We start from the raw sequence: 13,392 nt of genomic DNA on the forward strand, positions 1-13,392 counted from the left end.
AGTTTATTGTAGCCCCTATTGCCAACTACTCTATCATCCTGGGACTCCCATGGCTAAAAAGCAGAAAGCGACAGATCGATTGGGACTCAGGTGCTTTATTGTTTAACGAAGGAGTTGGCAACCTTTTTTCGGTACTCCAACCAGGGGGGGAGGTGGCTGGAACCCTTCTTAGCCACTCCACCTCACCTGAAGTTTTGCCACAATCTGGCATTCCACCTGAATGTGCTAACTTTGTTGATGTCTTCGATGAGAAAGAGTGTGATCTCTTGCCTCCTCACAGAAAGACTGACTGTGCCATTGAAATTGACCCAAAGGCTAAACTACCCAAGCCCAAAATGTATGCCATGTCAGAGACTGAAAAAAATGTCCTAAGGGAATTCATTGACAAAAACTTGGAGCTGGGGTTCAATGAGCCTGCCAATTCACCTTTGGCTGCCCCTGTCCTTTTTTGGGTGAAAAAAGATGGCTCATTAAGACTTTGCATGGACTACCGGGGAATAAATGCCATCTCAATTACCAATCAATACCCCCTCCCCCTAATGAAAGACATGCTGTCACACCTGTCCAAGGGAAAATTGTTCACCAAACTTGACCTCAGAGAAGCGAATTTCTGAATTCGCATTCGGGAGGGGGATGAATGGAAAATGGTGTTTAACTGCCCTCTTGGTTCCTATCAGTACAAAGTTCTCCCATTTGGGTTGGCAGGGGCTCCTGGTGTCTTTATGCAATATATCAATGAAGTCCTTCATGAGCATTTGTACAAGGGGTCCTGGTTTACCTGGATGACATTTTGATTTATTCTGACAATCTCAGGGACCATGTTAAACTTGTAAAAAAGGTTTTGTCCAAACTGAGAAATGCTAAACTGTATGCTAAACTTTCTAAATGTGAGTTCCATAAGTCACAACTGGACTATTTGGGCTACTGTATATCCTCAAAAGGAGTTGAAATGGATCCTGCAAAGGTCCAGGACATCATGGGTTGGGAACCCCCATGCACCCGCCACCAACTTCAAAGTTTTCTCAGTTTCGCCAACTATTATCGAAATTTTATACCCCAATTTGCTCAAATTGCTTTACCTCTCAATGACTTATTAAAAACCAGGGGGAGGGGAGAAACCTGCAAAGTTACCCCCCCTGGGGCCAAACTTACATGGACTTCTGACTGTCAAACGGCTTTTGACAATTTGAAACTGCTTTTCACTCGTGAGCCCATTCTTGCCCACCCAGACCCAACTCGCCCTTTTATTGGGCAAGCTGATGCTTCTGACTCAGCTATTGGGGCAGTTTTAGTGCAAAAGGATGACACAGGTTTTCCTTGTCCTTGTGCTTACCTATCACGCAAGTTTTCTGACGCTGAGCACAGTTGGCCAATTTGGGAAAAAGAGGCTTTTGCTGTAAAAATTGCTCTTACACACTGGAGGCATCTCTTGGAAGGTGCCCTTTGTCCCTTTGAGGTTTGGACTGATCATAAAAACCTCCAAGCCTTGCAAACTCCCAGAAAATTGAATGGAAAACAGATTCGTTGGGCTCAATTTTTTAACTGTTTCAATTTTACCCTTAATTTCCTTCTGGGTAAAAGGAACTTTTTGGCCGATGCACTTTCACACCTCCCTCAATATCACACAGCACAAATGCAAATTGTAGACACTGTTTTCTCACAAAAGCAGCTTGGAATGGTGTGCGTAATCCGCAAACAAGCAGTAGCCGGGAAAGTGAAAGTGCAGGCTGACTTAAAAGAGGAACTGCTTCAGGCGCTGCCTAACGTTCCCTGGTTACAATGCAACAAAGCTCAATTGACTGAAATTGACACCGTCTGGTACTCTAACTGCAGAATCTACATTCCAGAGTCTCTTCGCAAAACCATTTTGCAGTGTTCCCATGATAGTAAATCTGCAGGTCATTTTGCCTTTACTAAAATTCTGCACTTGGTGAGACACCAATTTTGGTGGCCCTCCCGTCGGGCTGACATGCAATCGTATGTCACATCATGCCACATCTGTGCCCAAGCAAAGAGGAAGGGGGGGAAACCGCAAGGACTGCTCCAAACTGTGGCCTCCCCAAAGGCTCCCTGGAAGGAGATAGCCATGGATTTCATTGTGGATTTACCTGAGAGTAAGAATAAAACTGTGATTTGGACTGTCATTGACTTGTTTTCCAAGCAAGCTCATTTTAGACCCTGCACTAAAATCCTACCAGGTCAGCAATTGGCCAAGCTGTTTCTCACGCACATCTACAACATTCATGGGTGTCCCACATGTGTAATTTCTGATAGAGGTGTCCAATTTACTTCTAAATTTTGGTGCGCATTTTTGAAATTAATTGGGGTCCAACAATCTCTCAGCTCATCTAGCCATCCAGCCACTGACGGGGCCACTGAATGGGCTCAATCTACTCTAGAGCAATTCCTACGCTGCTACATTAGTTTTCAACAAGATGACTGGGTGGACCTTCTCCCTTTTGCTGAGGTTGCTTACAATAATGCTGTTCACCAAAGCACTGGGTTTTCTCCTTTCCACATTGTTTAGGGCCAGGACTTTGTTCCTATACCTGAACTCCAGCTGCAGTCCTTGCCTGACTCCTCCGTGGCAGACTGGGCTGCACAAATCTCCACTAATTGGCCTGTCATCTGCCAGGCACTGGATCACACTGATGAGACTCAGAAAAGACTCGCTGACCGCCACAGATGCCCTGAATGGAATTTCAAAGTGGGAGAGCTCATTTACCTCTCCACCAAATTCTTGCGCTCCCAACAACCTTCGAAAAAGCTTGCTCCCAAGTTTGTTGGACCATTTCCCATTACTAAGATTATTAACTCTGTGACTGTTCAATTGCAATTACCCCCCACCCTAAAAAGACTTCACCCTGTTTTTCATTGCAACCTGTTTAAACCTGCACTGGACCGTTCTAAGTGGCACCAGCCTGCAGTAACCTCTCCACCCATCATGATCGATGGCCACCAACATTTTGAAGTTAAAGACATTCTGGACTCTCATTTCTTTCACAAAATTTTGCAGTACTTAATTCAATGGAAACATTTTCCAGATCCTGAGTGGGTTAATGCATGTCATGTTAATGCTCTTCTGTTAACCAAAAAGTTCATGCTAAGTATCCTTCTAAGCCCTCTCTTGCTTAGTCTTATTATTCATTTACTCAACAATTGCTTGATTTATTTTTAGTTGTCTTGAGGGGGCAGTATGTCAGATTCCCTGATCAAAGGTTTCACAGAAACCCTTATCAGGGCATCTCCCATCATGTCATTCTCTAAGGTTGCTGGATGGGAATGGGGTGTGAAGTTGGAGTGTAAAGGGGTGTTTTGGCTATGGAGCACATCAAGGACGCGGGGTTGAGATACGGCAGGAATACCATCTGGATGGGAGGGGGAGTGACACGCTTCGTGGGAAAGGGGACTAGCTAAGGGAATGTAGTTTAAATTAGGTTTTGGTGGGAATTCTTTATTTGCAGCTTGCCTTCTGTACCGTTCATTACACTTCATTAAAACAGTTCAAAGAAATCCAGTTTCTTGACTGTGTGTGTGTGAATGCTTGAATGAGCAGGTGCTGACAACAGACATACTCTGAGGACATATTCAATTTTTCTGTACATTATTTATTACTCCAAAGTAATACTTAATTTTTAAACAATAATAAAGTAATTATTATTTCTAAAGCTGACTAACACCGTTATTCATAACTGAAAGTGGTGCTCAGCTTTGAATGAAATTCAATTGTCAGGAACCTTTCTCTTTACAGAGGGAGCTTGTACCCCAGGATCTAACTGGACAATATGAAGCAACAACACATATCTGCAGCAGACACCTATTTATTAATACGTCTCCTCAGTGATAACGTTAAGATGAGGGTTTATTTGTTGTGCGAGTGGAACTCAAGGCAGAAAGAAATGAAGGCTTTCTGCATCTGACTTCATTGCAGGACATTCTTTCAAGTCACTTGCTCTTCAGTGAAGCCAATTTAGTGGCCTGCTAGAACCACTGAAATGGAGCAGAGCTTATAGCACAGCTGAGAAGCTGGCACAGAAATTTTTTTTATCTTAGATAGCTTCACTGAGCATGTCAGAGATACACATTAATCTTTTTAATCTTACACATTCAGCTCTCCCAAGCATAGAGAATCACACACTTAGACAGATTAGATTAAGATAAGTAAAAGAATTTCTTATTGAATTTATTGTTGCTTCTGTTACATCCAACTTGGTGGAAAAGATGAAGTTCCTTTGTTCTTCTTTTCTTTCTAAATACATAGTTTGCCCTAAACCCTCAGCCCTACAGCTGCCAAGAGCTGTGTGGAAGAAAGGGGCAGAATTCTTCAACAAGGCCCGAGCACATGGCCCTGATGAATGGAGCAGAGCAGCATGCTTGCTTCTCCCTGGGTGGAAGAAGGAGGGGAAAAAAGAGACAGGAAGTGGGAGTGGCAACAAACAGCTTCCTCAGAGTTGCATTGTGGGACAACTCAATTTACATGCTAATTCACATGCTAATGAGGCATGCTGGATTTGCCAGGACTTCCAACATTCAGAACTGGCTTAAGGAATTTTTTTTCAGGAATACCTTATCCTCTGCAAAAGAAGATGACTCTAAATTGAACGTGACTCCCCAAGCAGTCAAGCAGACAGAAAGTTTTATAAACTCAGATAACAATCCCGTGCAATGCCATTCTTGCCAACCTACTGTATAGCTGCCAATTCCAGCTGAAAGAAAATCTTGGAGATTGCCCACATCACCACTTAATAATTGTGGACATGTGATACATGTACATATCTGTGTGCAGTAATTGTCCCCCCCCTGCACTCCCCCGTATGCCAAACATTTTCTTTCATGCTTTGAAAGGTTTTCTTTTCTCTCATACACATCCCTCAAGCTGGCTTAAGTCTCTCCAATATGGTGGCCCTATCCATCTAATAAATTATTTTTGTTGCTGCTGCTGTAAAATTCTTTGCTGGAGGTAGGTAGTAGCATTTGGGGATAACCAATTAGAGGCATGGATGACCTTTTCAGCCCCAAGGTCACCAGCAAAACTAGAATTGTACCTGCATAGCCCCATACAAACACTCATGCGCACCTCACACAGTGTCAGCCCTCCAAGGTAGAGCAGACTAGAAAACCAAGTCTGAAACCTGTCATGTAGGTCAGGACTACTTTATTGTAAAGCTATAGTAATAGAGTCTTGCAAGTCTGAATATGCTTCCCGCTCCCTCCCTTTATCTTGTGAGAACTAGGGAAGGGCTTGCCTGAGACATTTACTCATGTTACTTTTCTGGCCTGGGCACAACCCCCTTTTATCTGGCTGTTACCGTGGTAGCAGCTCTTCCTCCTGTCCTTCGAGGCCATTCCCTCTTCCCTCTAAACATACGTGTCTGCACCCAAATGCACCCATTCCTATAGAGATATATACTCATATTTATCCAGACTCCTTGGCAAGTTTTCATTCTCTGTTTATCCTAAGCATGGGGTTCACAATATTGGCTGGATGTGCAAAGGTTTTGTGAAAATACCATTTGTGTGAAGTGTATTGGACACAGTATAAATATTGGCTGAATTATAAGCTACCCTTTAGAACAGGAGTAAGTAACTTTTTCAATGAAGCTATACTTTCCTTTTTAATGTTTTTTCCTGCTTCTGTGGCTCACAGAAGAGTTTGACATCACTTCAGTTCCAGTAAGTGGAACTGAATGTTTCAGTGCACTTTTTAACTTTTCATTTTGGGAGCAGAAATACCTGCAGGACAGGTTAAAAATACTCAGAATATGACAAACATAAAAAAAGGGAAGGGCTTTGATTGCCATCTTGATTTTTTTTTTTTTTTTAACATCTATCCCTGCCCCTCGCCATCTCTGCTTTAGAAACTCTGATTTGGAAAGGAGTTGTGCAAACACATCAAATATTTGAGATAACTCAGCAGTTTGTTATGGCAAGATGGTCATACGTTTTATTCTGCACAGGTTTTTAATCTAAAGAATCAGTTCAAAACGGTGTGGTTTTCCCTTGAGTATTTTTTCCCCACAATTTTTATAAGGTCATGATAAGAGCCTAGAAATATTGGTTGGTTTGGAAAGCAGGACTGAAAATGCTGAGCTGGTCACTGGGAAATGCAACAGTAGGAACAGATGAAAGGAACAGAATATTTTCCTGAAAGCCTAGCTGGATAGAATCAGGGAGCCAAAGTCTAAACTAGGATGAAGACAGCTACAGAGTACAACCAGCACCTTTTTTTCTAAATAAAGGTAATTCTAAAAGTTAATATATAAACGAATGCCCTTAAATGAATGCCCTTAATCTAACTTTGATTAACACAAATACTGAAATTAGTTTCTTTCCAGAATTAGCCTGATTGTGAAAGCCAAATCTCTACCACATATTAACTGAAAACAGGATTTTTTATTAAATATTTCTTACCTGTATAGGATGGCCAATGGCATTCTGACTTGATATTTAACATGTGATTTTCAGGCTAAAAAATGAACTCTCCATTTGAAATCCTCTATGGAAAGGTTTGGCTGTAGAGAAGGCCTCACAGAAGGTGGGGTGAAGATCACTTTCCCACCCTTAACAGCTTCTGAGCCCTTTGACCCTCCTAAGCATCCAAGTAGTCCCCAAAACAGGCTGGGCTATAGCGTAAGAGGCTAAAGAAAATAAGGCAAAGTACACTCTTTGAGTAGAGTCTCTTCTAAGGTGACTAAGCTAATTTCCCAGCAATATCCTTTCCCCCTCAGATAGAAACAGCTTCCAGCCTGGGGGCTGCCTTTTCTTTTTTAAAATTACAATTTGCCAGAGGGCAAATCTTTAACAGAGTGACAACACAGGGGACAGGACTGAAGACTGTGAGCCCATCCTTTTTGGGGGGTTTCAAGCAGTCAAAGGCACATAGATATCCTAACCCTTGTAGATGCTCAACATAGCTCTTTTTTTTCCCTTCCTCACATTTTCCCCTGAGTGTAGGGTCTGCTTTTTTCAGATCAACCAAATGTTGATTCATTGGTTGGGACAGGAATTGACCGACCGACCTGAGCCTGACATCATGGGCTGAGAGAGAGAGGGACTGGCTCAAAGTCACCCAGCCAGCTTCGTGCCTAAGGTGGGACTAGAACTCCCGGTCTCCTGGTTTCTAGCCTGGGGCCTTAACCACTAGACTAAACTGGCTCTCTTCAACATACCTCTTATCTATCTTTTAAATCACAAATTCCCTTTCTCTCTCATGCCTCTGTGCAATCCATGCACAATGGTTTGGCTGCCAAATCTTAACAGGCAGTCCTGGGGTCAAGCATTGGAGGCTGGGAGATCCCTGTGAGCCACAGGTTGTCCACCATGGCCTTAAGCTCCACTCAGATCAGGATGTTTCACCTGAATTTGGGGAAAGGTGTTTGGGGAACTCCAAGGTGCCAGTGAAGGAAGGGTGGCAAAGTGGCCTTTCCTTGTCCTTTGACCAGAACTTTTTCTGGATTATCCAAGTCAAAATGTGAATAAACAAAACTGAAATTGGGAACATTTTAAAAAAATGTTAGAATGTAGATTGTTGCTCTCCCACAGATGTAATAGGTTGGTGGCCAGCGCATGACAGGAAGACTGGCGCAAATGGATTCAGAGTCAAACATGGTTAGGGATCCCTTGATCCCCAATGATCTCTGTGGCATCCCTTTCCTTCTCTTTCTCTCCTAAGCAACAGTTTCAGGAGGCCAAACAGAGATCTCTTGCTTGGTGATTTGGAACTCAGACCAACTGTTGCCATTAAACTCTCTTTAATTATGTTGACTTTTTTTTTTTGCTTTCTTCTCCCCTGTAAACACACACTGCCCAAGTTTATTTAGAGAATATGCATAACCATATTTCAGTTCAGGTAGAGTTTAATTCCATCTCACACCCTATCAATTAAACACAGGTAGGATGGGCTATTTGAAATGCTTTCCCCCCCAAATTATTTCATAGGCATGCTGTTTTTCCCCTGTCTTTTACACCCCCACTTCAAAAACAGCCCCATGTTAATTAAATGTCTTTCTAAAACTAACTACTTCTAATTTACTGGGGAGAGCTTTCTTTGTTAGCAGTTGGATGATAGTCTAGATTTTCAAGTCACTCAAGGGGATCCATGGTATTATCTTTTAGCCTGGGCTAATCATCACAAGAAGGTTGCTTCATGGAGAGCTAGGTCCCACCAAATTGGTACTTTTGTCATCACGTGAATATCTGAGGGTGTTTCACCTATCATCTGCTGTATTTTTCTGAGAAGATACACCTACAAATGGATCTTCTTTCTTGGCCAAATGGCACAATGTGGGGGGATGTTCCCAGATGTAGATTTTAGGAATGAAAAGGAAGTACAGCAGAAGCTCAAATAAAATATCACAGTGAAGAATGGATGTTAATATCCAGGTAGAGAATTATACACCTGTTTGTCTTGCTGGGCAGATATGGCACTGACATTCGACACAAAGGGAAATTTGAAGGGGATTTTAAAAAACAACAACAACCCAATCTACCAGAAGTAAATTCAAAAGGGTTTTGAGACTTCCCAGGTATAATTTGGAAATGTTAAATTTTTGGACGTTGTGGCTTTAGAGCCACCACCTGTTTTTAGATGGGTTTGGCCTCATTTACTTCAAAATGCCATAATCCAAGCAGACCTGCTGCATCTGGGAGCCCTGGTTCTCACTCATTCTGCTGGACAGAACCCTGGGTTTCTGCACCAAAGTCCAACTTGGAACCTAAGGAGATCCCTATTCCCAGAATGTGCTCCTTCTGGAAAGAGCCAGGTTAGTACAATTCGAGGATAAATTCTCTATGACTTTTTCTTGCCTCTCCAAACTGCAGCACCTCAAAGAAAACCCAGCTCAGAGAAAGTATGATGTCCTACCCATATCAACAACTCCCTTGGAAAGCAGAACATAATTAAGAAGAAGTTTGCAAACTTTCCCCATGTCTTGATAATCTCTTACATGCAGGGAGATTTTCAGATGCATTCAGGTATGAGATCTTCTTCCCCACAACATCTAAAAACCTGGACTGGCCAGGTTAGAAAAGACTGGTGCGCATTGTCTGAGGTTTTATATATGACCCATGAGTGTGTGGGTGTTTTCCCCAAGGTAGGACAAAGCCTTAACCCTGAATAAATTCTCAGCAGGCAGAAGCCTCCAGCTTGCTTTGTCTAGAGTTCCTGCTTGTGAAAACAGCTCTAGGTCAGTTGGTTTCCAAACTGATGAGCTTAGTTGTGGTCCAACATAACAGTTACAGATCAAAGGAACAACAAATAAGTTGCATAGATGGATGTGTCATCTCTGAGCAATTAGACAGTAAAAAAAGAACAGGTTTCTGCTCAGATGAAAAGTGGCCATTTATCCAAAGGCAGGGTGTGTGAACTAGTTTTATTTGATTCAGGGCTCACCCTTCCCACAGAAGCAATTCTTTGGGGAGTATTGCAGAATTCTTGCTAGAAATTTCCCAGAAAACCAAAATGTAGATTTTTTTGTTTAAAAAAAAACTTTGAATACTGGAAATGCTATATGACCACTGAACATTTGGGGGATTTCCCCCCCCAAATCATTGCAGATTTAGGTGTGGATATTTCCAAATGAGGCTTTCATTGTTCAGTCTTCCTGCTTCATTCATGGATTTGTGTTTATTGGCAGGATTGGGAAGTGAATTCAGATGATGTTTCCCATTTGATGGCTTCCTTTGTTTTCCTGCACTTTTTCCATCTTATTTTTCCCTTCCTTAAAACCCTTCACCCTACTTTTGCACAGTTAGCACTGGAATGCAGTTGTCTCTCTGTGGAACTCCTTGGCTTGCATAATTTCTTTTTGTAATGTTGTACTGTAAAATAGGGCCCAATGTAGTTTCCTACTATGATTAATGCCAGACATTTTACATTTCTTCTTCGAAACTAGAAGAAAAAGCAACCTGATGCCCACTAGATGTTTTGAATGACAACTCCCACCAACTCTTCCCATTGGCTCTATTGACTTGAGGGAGAAATGTATAATTTATACATTACACAACAACCAAAGGACACCTGTTTTTTCATCCTAGTTATTTAATGTGATTTCAAATGAAGGCTTTTCTTCTGTATTTAGGTAAAGCTTTTAATTTTATTTGCAGTGGATTATCTGTCTTATTAACCAGAGGGCCTGTTCAGCTCTGTAGCTTGTGAGTTTAGCATGACAGTTCCACATGAAATTCAGTATACACATCTGCATTGCATTTCTCTTTTAGTGTTTTTGCATGCATTTTCCTTAATGTGCATACTTTTAAGAGCATTTTCCATCCTTAAATGTATTCTTGCATGTATTTTTTCTGTAACATAAACATTTGTGTCTTTCATATTGTAAAATACATTCTGAAATACTGAAAAGTATGCATTTCAACATGCGATGAGCATTTGGCGGTTTTGTATCTATTTAAAAAGTAAAGTTCCCTTTGAGTTTGAGCTTGAGTCCTGGTAACTTCAAGGGTACACACATGTAGGGTTTCATGGCAATAGGACAGAAGGGGTCCTCGTTGTCTTCTTCCAGCAAGACTTTCCCCCAATTTTCCAGTCTATTCCATGGCAGGTTTCATGGTAGTCTACCATCCAAGTACTAATCAGGTCAGAATCTGCTTGGTTTTTCAAGATCAGCCAAGATCATCAAACCACCTATTGGAGATGTATATTTTGGGGGTGTCTCAAACTTATACATTTGTTTTAAAATTCTGATAAGATACATTTCTTATCCAACCTGTAATGAAATTCTGTGATTCTGGATATGAAAAAAATGGATGTTTTCAAAACATTGCAGAACAAGAAAAGATGAATATTTTATGGTGTCAAATAAGTGATTAGCACCCTTCCCATTAAACCCAGACTTGTTTAAAAAGAAGATGAAAGGGAAGGGGGAGGCCCACCCTTAAGGGCTCTCTAATAAATGAGGGCCAAGGTACACATAGCCAATTTCGAAGGTGTGTAACCTAACCTCATTTTTTTTTCAATAAATCTGCCCTCTGAATCTGTGGGAATCTTGCTTTCTAGATTGTGAAGGGCTTAACACAACCTCAGCAGAGGTAAGAGAGAATGAGCACCCATTGCTTTTCCTGCCCACTGTGGCTGCTCTCAAAAACTCTCCTCCAGATGGGTTTCCATAAGTGCATATACATCTCAAATGTGGAAAGCTAGTGCATGTGGGGTGGAAGACATAGTAAATGAGGGGGGCTAAGCCTCCTTCTCCTTCTCCTTCTCTTTCTTCTACCTTTTACTTCTTTGGTTTGATTTGTGCCTTTCTTCTGCTACTGGATTGAGGATAACAAACAGATAAAGTCTCAGCATACAAGGACACCAGGTAATATGTAGTTTTACTATAGGCTGCTTTGAGATGAAACAAAACTTTGCTTGTCAGCATTTACTCAGAACCCCAAAATGCTCTTATATGTAGAAATATGGGGCATCAACTAAAAATAATGATAACATAAATGTTAATGCCTCCGTTTTGAATATTCCCATAATGTAAGACATCCCCCCTACAGTTGAATGGAAATTACAGTCATAGACACAGACAGGAAACTGTTATTGGGAGAGCTCCTGTGCCAAAATATTTAAAGCCTGCTTGGCCTGGTCCATTAAGAATGAGTGAAGGAGAAGTTGTAGCATCTCTTTCTTTAATTTCCAGCCATTTTTTAAAAAGTGGGATTTCTTCTTAATTATACAATTTGGAATGTAGCTTTACCCACTCCAGATCAGACAAAGATAATGTGCTGGCTTGGGGACATCTGCTGGAGGTGGGAGTAGGAAGGCATCTGGTTACAGCATATCCTACATCTGATATACTTCCTCTTGGTCTTTCCTAAGATTCGACGTTAGGAAGAATAGTCTTTGGAAGCCATGGGGAATAAAAATCTGTTTCCCTTATTGCCTTTACTGTGGAGGGCACAGGGAGTAGCCTTGAAGGACAGGAGGAAGAGTTGCTACCAAGGCAGTGGTCAGATAAGCAGGGCCTGAGTCCAGGCCAAGAAAATAACTTGAAAAAAATATCTCAGGCACACCCCTCCCTAGTTCACATAAAGATAAAGAGGGAGGGGGAAGCACATTCAGACTTGGAAGATTCTGTTACTGTAGCTGTTGCAATAAAAGTAGTCCTGACCTATATGACATTGGCTTCTTAGTCTGGTCTTTCTTGTAGGGCTGACATTTACTCTTCCAAGGTTGGAGGGTGAATTCTGAAAAGTTTATGACTTCTGGGATGTCCATTTAAGGTCCTCAGGACTGCAGTTTTAGTTACTTTTCTCTGACACCACACTAATGTTGATAAATTAAGCAAACAGTTTCATGGACAAAAAAAGGCGTGCTGGTGATTCATCAACTAGTTACTTCCACAGGAAGCCCCTATAAGTCAATTTCCCCCACCGTATCATCACTGCAACTGTAACTCCAAGGCAAAGAGTCTGCTGGCAAGTGTGATCCAATTTGTTATAAGAGACTTTTGTGAATCACGGAACACTTCATTAGAGGCATGAATTGCCATCCCAGTTTAATAGATCTGCTTTCCACAAATGTATCTAAGGTAAAATCATGTGAGCTTGTGGCCATGACCACATCTTTGGGCAATGAGTTCCATAAATTAATTGTAAACTGTTCAAGGAAGTATTTAGTACCCTAAATAGACTACTATTGGCTGATTTCATAGCATGGCTTTCTCCACATTATGAATATTAAAAAAAAAAAACCTCCATTATCTCAGGAGAAGAGAAAGTTGAGTCAGATTTGATAAGAACCAAAAGACCATCTAGTCTACTGTTTGGATCTTACCATGGACAACCATGTGTCTTTGGGAAGGACAAAAGCATTTCACAGTTCGTATATATAATTTATGAATATAGCTCTTAAATCTACACTACAGTTTATTACAAAATGCCAAAGAAAACAATGGATTTGCCAGCAACTGGTATTCATAAATACACTTTTATTATGGGAAAGAAGTAACTGCTGAATATGTGATGTGTGAAAGAATATAACTGGCCAAAATGAGAGAGATATGTTCACAGATGTCTCCCACTGCCAGACATTCTTTTATTTTTCCAGAATGTTCTTTTTTTTCCATTGGATCCACATCATTAAATAAAGCTACAGACTTTTTCAAATCAAGTTCAACTCTTGGAGAGTTCATGGACTCATCCATGTAGTTTTCTTGGCCACAGTACAGAAGTTATTTGCCATTGCTTTCATCTAGGATGGGTCCCCCTCCACCCCCCCCACTTGCTAACCTAGTCTACAACCCTGGTATTCCATCATTTCCCATCCAAGTACTAACTTAGTCTGCCTCTGCTTAGTTTTCAAGATCCATCAAGGTGATCTAGGTGCTGTGACTAGGTGTGTACAAAACACCCTTGACAAGTGCTATGTATTCTTATCAAATCTTT

This window comes from Candoia aspera, chromosome 2, assembly GCF_035149785.1.
Source record: "Candoia aspera isolate rCanAsp1 chromosome 2, rCanAsp1.hap2, whole genome shotgun sequence".
Classification (NCBI taxonomy): Eukaryota; Metazoa; Chordata; class Lepidosauria; order Squamata; family Boidae; genus Candoia; species Candoia aspera.